A 7235-nucleotide genomic window follows, 5' to 3' on the forward strand; every position below is an offset into this window, starting at 1 on the left:
CGCTGCAATTTTAAGTCCACAGGCAGAATTTCCTCTTCGTCAAGGAGATCAGTTTTTTCTATTAAGGCCTTCACCTAATTGGATGAAGCCTGCCCACATTATAGAGGGTAATTTGCTTTACTCAAAGACTGCTGATTTAAATGTGAAACTCATCAAAAAATACTTTCACAGAATTATCTAGAGCTATGTTTGACCAAATATCTGAGTACCATGACCTAGCCAAGTTGACAGATAAAATTGACCATGACAGGACCCCCTTTTGCCCTGTCCAAACACAGGTACCTCCTCACAAGCCAGTAACCATGACCCCAAAGAGTCACTCACGCCATAAGTAAGTTCCATGAAGGTAGCTAATTTCATGGCATCTGCAGAAGAGCTGGGACCAGCTATTTTATTTTTTCTTTATTTGTGCTATACCTTTCTTTAGGAGAGAAAAAAAATCAAAACACAGCAAAAATTGATAGCAGGAATTATGTCAAAAAGGTAATTTTCACCACAGGTCCTGGGGTTAATATGTATTTATTCCAAATATCGTAAACATTAAGGGAAAGAGGGCAATATTTAAAGGGAGCTCTAGATTGGGGACCAGAGATTCAACACTCTACCCTACCATTTAGGCAAATGTCCTAATTCACAATGAGGTGGATAATTACACCTGCACCAAATCAGGGAGCAGAGAGGCCTTACCACGATCATCTATACCAAAGTGCACAGATATCAATTATACTTGAGTCTGGAAAGGCTTGAAAGCTGAAACCTTGCTGTATGAACAGAAAGTGTTGCTGCTCTTAACACTGCAAGTAAGGGAAGAGGGAACCAAGCCACCTATCTCTGAGGCTGACACCTCACTCTTTTCTCTTGAGTGAAATCCCGCTATGTCCTGACAGCAGTCTCAGCTGTTCCTCTTGTGGCTGCTGGCCCACCTCTCTTTGTTCGGTGCCCACGAGTGGTACAGAGCTCTTTCTGTAAGCTGCTGTCAGGAAGGGTGCACGTCCTAGTTGGGAGTTCAAAGGGCTAAGGTTTTAAACAGGATGTTCAAAGTGCCTCTTATGCATTGAGGGGGAAAGACTCTTAGACACTTGCTAAAAGTGTAAATTGGTACAAATCCTGGGGTACAGTTTGGAAATTTCTAGCAAGTGCCTCAAAAATGTGTATGTACCTAGTAATTCCATTCTAAGGACTTTATCCTTAAGAATGTAACAGACGAGTATGCAAATATAAGTACAGGGATACTCATTAGTATCATACTCATTTGACTGAAGCGACTTAGCAGCAGCAGCAGCAGCATTAGTTTTAAAAGTGAAATACTGCAAGCAACCTGAATATCCAGTGATATCCAGGGGTTCCCAGGAGGCACTAGTGGTAAAAAATCCACTTGCCAGTGCAGGACACACAAGAGATGTGGGTTCCATCCCTGAGTTGGGAAAGTCCCCTGGAGTAGGAAATGACACCCCACTCCAGTATTCTTGCTTAGAAAATTCCATGGACAGAGGAGCCTGGTGGGCTATGGTTCAGGGGATCACAAAGAATTGGACACAGCCGAGTGACTGAACACCACCATCTAGGACTGCATATTATCATCCATTTTGAGAGTAGAATATTATTTAACCATTAAAAATAATAAAATGATCATGGGCATGTGTATACAAAAATATTCATGATACATTAAGGGGAAAAGTAAGTCATAAAATATTAACTATAGATTTAATTCCATTAAAATATATACACAGATATATGAAAAAGTTTTGATGATGTCTTAGTTCATTTCAGCTGCTATAATAAAATACCATAGACAAGGTGGCTTATAGCAACAGAAATTTTTTTTCTCATAGTTCTGGAGGCTGGGAAGTCCAAGTTAAAGGCATGGGCATGTTCAGTGTCTGCTAAAGACCCACTTCCTGATTTGAAGATGGAAGTCTTTTACATACTGTTTCCTCACATGATGGAAGGGAGGAGGGAACTCTGTGAGGTCTCTTTTATAACGACACTAAACCCATTCATGAGGCCTCCACCCTCATGACCTAATCACTTCCCAAAGGTCCTGCCTCCTAATCCTATGACATTGGAGGTTAGCATTTCAATGTATTTGGGGGGAGACATACACATTCAATCTATAGCAATGGATATATACCAAAATATTTACTGTCATTTTCTGAGTAATAGAATGTAGAATTAATAGAATTCAACCAATAGAATGGTTGATTAACTCTTTTTAGTATCTGTATTTTCTATATTGAATGTATCAGTTCAGTTTAGTCGCTCAGTTGTGTCTGACTCTTTGTAACCTCATGGACTGCAGCACACCAGGCTTCCTTGTCTTTCAACAACTCCCGGAGCTTGCTCAAACTCATGTCCATCGAGTCAGTGATGCCATGCAATCATCTCATTGTCTGTCGTTCCCTTCTTCTCCTGCCTTCAATCTTTCCCAGCATCAGGGTCTTTTCCAGTGAGTCAGTTCTTTGCATCAGGTGGCCAAAGTATTGAAGGTTCAGCTTCAGCATCAGCCCTTCCCATGAGTATTCAGAGTTGATTTCCTCTAGGATTGCCTAGTTTGATCTCCTTGCAGTCCAAGGGACTCTCACGAGTCTTCTCCAGTTCAAAAGCATCATTCTTCAGCATTCAGCTTTCTTTATGGTCCAACTCTTACATCCATACATGACCACTGGAGAAATCATAGCTTTCACTAGACGGACCTTTGTTGGCAAACTAATATCTCTGCTTTTTAATATGCTGTCTAGGTTGGTCATAACTTTTCTTCCAAGGAGCAAGCGTCTTTTAACTTCATGGTTGCAGTCACCATCTGCAGTGATTTTGGAGCTCAAGAAAATAAACTCTGTTACTGTTTCCATTGTTTCCCCATCTATTTACCATGAAGTGATGGGACTGGATGCCATGATCTTTGTTTTTTTTAGGTCAGCCTTTTCACTCTCTTCTTCCACTTTCATCAAGAGGCTCTTTAGTTCCTCTTCGCTTTCTGCTGTAAGGGTGGTGTTATCTGCATATCTGAGATTACTGATATTTCTCCCAGAAATCTTGATTCCAGCTTGTGCTTCATCCAGTGCAGCGTTTCTCATGATGTACCCTGCATATAAGTTAAATAAGCTGGGTGACAATATACAGCCTTGACGTACTGCTTTCCCAGTTGGAACCAGTCTGTTGTTCCATGTCCAGTTCTAACTGTTGCTTCTTGACCCACATACAGATTTCTCAGGAGACAGGTCAGGTGGTCTGGTATTCCCATCTATTTAAGAATTTTCCACAGTTTGCTGTGATCCACACAGTCAAAGTCTTTAGCCTAGTCAATGAAGCAGAAGTAGATGTTTTTCTGGAATTCTCTTGCTTTTTCTATGATCTAACAGATGTTGTTGGCAGTTTGAGCTCTGGGTCCTCTGCCTTTTCTAACTATTGAGTATATGGTTACTTACATAACTAAGAATATAAAGGGGGAAAATGCCTTTCCTATGTGCCCTCTGGTCTGCTCATCTTTGATTCGAAGGGTGAGTGCTGTGTATTTCTAGGCCCATTAGGACATCTGGGGAGGAAAATTGTTCTTGGCATTATTTGTTATTTTTCACCTTCCACTGGCATTTTAACATCAATGTTGATAATAAGCTCTCAGACTGATATTCTCTGTGCTGTCAAAAAGAAAATTCTAGCAGACACCAACACTGCATAGCTCTTTCTATCAAGTCTAGATCACGGACCATTTCAAGGTAAAGCAGTCGTTTAATTCCATAAGAGCACCATATTGTCACATAGACTGTAGTTCCTTGAGGTTGTTAACAAAAGTTCATCAAGAAGTTTCTGGGGTTAATGGTAAAAACCAGAAGTCAGGAACATAAACAAAGGTGACACTGAGGAACCTTGATAGGTATGTGTGTGTGTGTGTGTGTGTGTGTGTGTGTGTGTGTGTGTGTTTCTGTGAGCAGGGTTGATAATCTTCCTTCTGTTTGGCCAACCATGTGAGCTGATATTTTAAGTGTATGTAATGGCAGGACTTGAAATGATGCTATTTCTTGATAACACTGGGGCATTTCACCCTGAGTGCTCTTTTACCTTGAGATATGCAGGTAACCCAGAAAACAGCCAGCACTCTTCAGATTGGACACTGCAGAAATGCCAGTGTATAATCATATTACCCTGTTCTCCTTTTACACTGTTGACCTGTAATCAGAGATTTAGTCTCCTGACTGCATGTATGTTGGGATACTTGAAGTAGTTTCAGGCTTTGAGATCCTGAAACACCAAGCAGAAGGCTCAAATCATTCTATTTCTTAAAGAGGCAGCAAGTCATGAGTCAAGATGGAGAGAGAAGAGGATTTCAGGTAAGAAGATGAGTGTATACCCCTGGATCTGCAGCGTCAGATCAGCTCAGGAGGCAGGTGCTCGGTGTTCTGAATGGCCTCTTGCTTCTCCCCATTCTCATGCAACCACAGAGATGACAGATTCTTCTCTTGCCACATCTCTACCACCTCAGAACTAGTCTTTATTTGCATTTCTCTCAGAGTATGTACCTTATCCTGCCTTGTGTTATAGTAAAATATGAAGACTTCGTAGACTCTAAGTAAATTGCAAGCTCCCTGAGAGCACTGACAGTTTCTACATTGGCTTACTGCTGATGATGTCCAGATAACTCAGTATAAAAAAAAAAAAAAGAATGAATGAATGAATAGATAGTAGCCCTCAAAATTTACTCACTTCCATTGACAGAAAGAACACAAAGTTGATGCTCTTTAGGAAAAACGAAAGCTGACTTTTCAATCTCCTAATGGTTCGGTGGTTGTGTGTGATTCTTTCTTCTCAGAGAAGACTTGGCTCTGATATCCCTGACGTCACCACTTTGATGCTTTCTTACACTTCCCCTTCCAGTAGAGAAGGTGAATTTATTAATAGCAATGCAATCCAAGGGGTTCATTATTCAAGGACCTGTTCTTATCTGGGACTCAGCCTGGTCACTTTCTTTTTGAATGCCACTGGTGACAAGCTGTCCAATGGTGGATCAGGCTTAGTCTTTCCACCTACAGTCTAGAAAGTGGGTTCATCAAACTACTCCATAGATATATATTATTTAACTATTACATGCACTTCATGGCAAATAGTTGGGTAAAAGGTGGATACAGTGACAGGTTTTATTTCTTGGACTTCAAAATCACTGTGGACAGTGACTGCAGCCATGAAATTAAAAAACATAGCTCCTTGGAAGAAAAGCTATGACCAACCTAGACAGCATACTAAAAAGCAGAGACATCACTTTGCCCACAAAGGTCTGTCTAGTCAGAGCTATGGTTTTTCTGGTGGTCATGTTCGAATGTGAGAGTGGGACCGTAAAGGATGCTGAGTGTGGAAGAACTGATGCTTTCAAATTGTGGTGTTGGAGAAGACTCTTGAGAGTCCCTTGGACTGCAAGGAGATCAAACCAGTCAATCCTAAAGGAAATCAATCCTGAATAGTCATTGGAAGGACTGATACTGAAATTGAAGCTCCAATCCCTTGGCCACCTCATGAGAAGAGCTGATTCATTGGGGAAAAAACCTGATGCTGGGAAAGATTGTGGGAAAGAGAAGAAGGGGGAAACAAAGGATGAGATGGTTGGATGGCATATCCGACTCAGGGAACATGAGTTTGAGCAAATTCCGGGAGATAGTGAAGGACAAGGAAGCCTGGCGTGCTGCAGTCCATGGGATCACAGAGAGTCAGACATGACTTAGCAACTGAACTACAACTTTTACTATCCAAAGACACCAGGAAGCTTTTCCTACTCCCCTCCACCCACATTATCCTTCCCTACCCTTAAGACAAGAGGTCCTCAGATGCACATGCCTTCAGCACAAGCAGATACCATGAAAATGTTCACCTGGTGGTTTCATCCCATCGACCCACAGTGGTGAGGGGAGAGGGGTGCGTGACAACAGAGGATGAGATGGTTGGATAGCATCTCTGAATCAATGGACATAAATTTGAGCAAACTTCAGGAGCTAGTGAAGGACAAGGGAGACTGGTATGCTGCAGTTCATGGGGTCACCAAGAGTTGGACATGACTTAGCGACTGAACAGCAATTACATGCACAACCCTGAAAAGGTACAATACTCATATTTATAGGATTTTTGGACTGAGTAGGAAAGTAAAGTGGCTTTTTGTAGAGTACATGGAGTAGTCTAAACCACTTAATCCAACTCTGTTACAGAAAAGACTGTACCAAACCATTCCAAGGCATCCTCATCACCAACATCCCCTCTTCTTCCTTCTCCTTTCTCCCCCTTCCCCTCCCCCTTCCTTCCCATTCCTCCTCCCCCCCTCCTCCTGCTCCTCCTCCCCTTCCAATCATCAGCCACAACCATCACCAAAGGCCCTGTGTACTAAGTATTATGCTCAGTGCGGGAAATGAAGCCCGGGAACCATTGGATCAATATATATGCATTCGTAGAACAGTCTTTCATGGTGTCATTTTTAATGGTGGACTGAAAGAGACTTCATCTTCCCTTTCTAATGGTATCCTGGGATTCTGTCATTTCTTTGAAGGAGGTGCTAATAATGGTAATAAGCATGTATAGTGATTTGCTGGCCCCATGCCCCTCTCCCTGTCTCCAGGTTCACAGGAGCATGGCCAGAAGCCAACTCTGGGTGTTTCTGTTAAAGGTGGCCACAGCCTCCCCACTGAGAGCTCCCAGGAGAGGGAGGCTGCCTCTGTAATCAGGTAGCTGCCCCAACTTGAGCTCCTCCAAGAAATATGAGCTGCAAATGTTATTATATGCATTAGCCCTTCCTTCCTTCCTCCTATGGTACCTGTAGGTCTTTATTCAGTGAGGGAACTCCACTCTCCCTCACCTCAGAGTTAAATGGAGCCTTGTGCTTGCTGCATGCTAAGTCACTTCAGTCATGCCCAACTCTTTGGGACCCCATGGGCTGTAGCCCTCCAGGCTCCTCTGTCCATGGGATTCTCCAGGCAAGAAAACTCGAGTGGGTTGCCATGCCCTCCTCCAGGGCATCTTCCCAATCCAGGGACTGAACCTGTGTCTCTTATGTCTCCTGAATTGGCAGGTGGGTTCTTTACCACTAGTGCCACCTGGAAAGCCCATAATGGAGCCTCAAGTGCCCCCAAATCACTGGGTCAAATCCTCCAGGAATCATTAAAAAAATGTTTCCAGGAGTGAGTGCTATCTGGCAAGGAATTCATTCACTTTCTGGAGCTCCTCATTTCCTTCCATTATGTTAATTATCCCAACTCAATAGCCTC

The sequence above is a fragment of the Bos taurus genome, chromosome 12 (assembly GCF_002263795.3).
Source record: "Bos taurus isolate L1 Dominette 01449 registration number 42190680 breed Hereford chromosome 12, ARS-UCD2.0, whole genome shotgun sequence".
NCBI lineage: Eukaryota > Metazoa > Chordata > Mammalia > Artiodactyla > Bovidae > Bos > Bos taurus.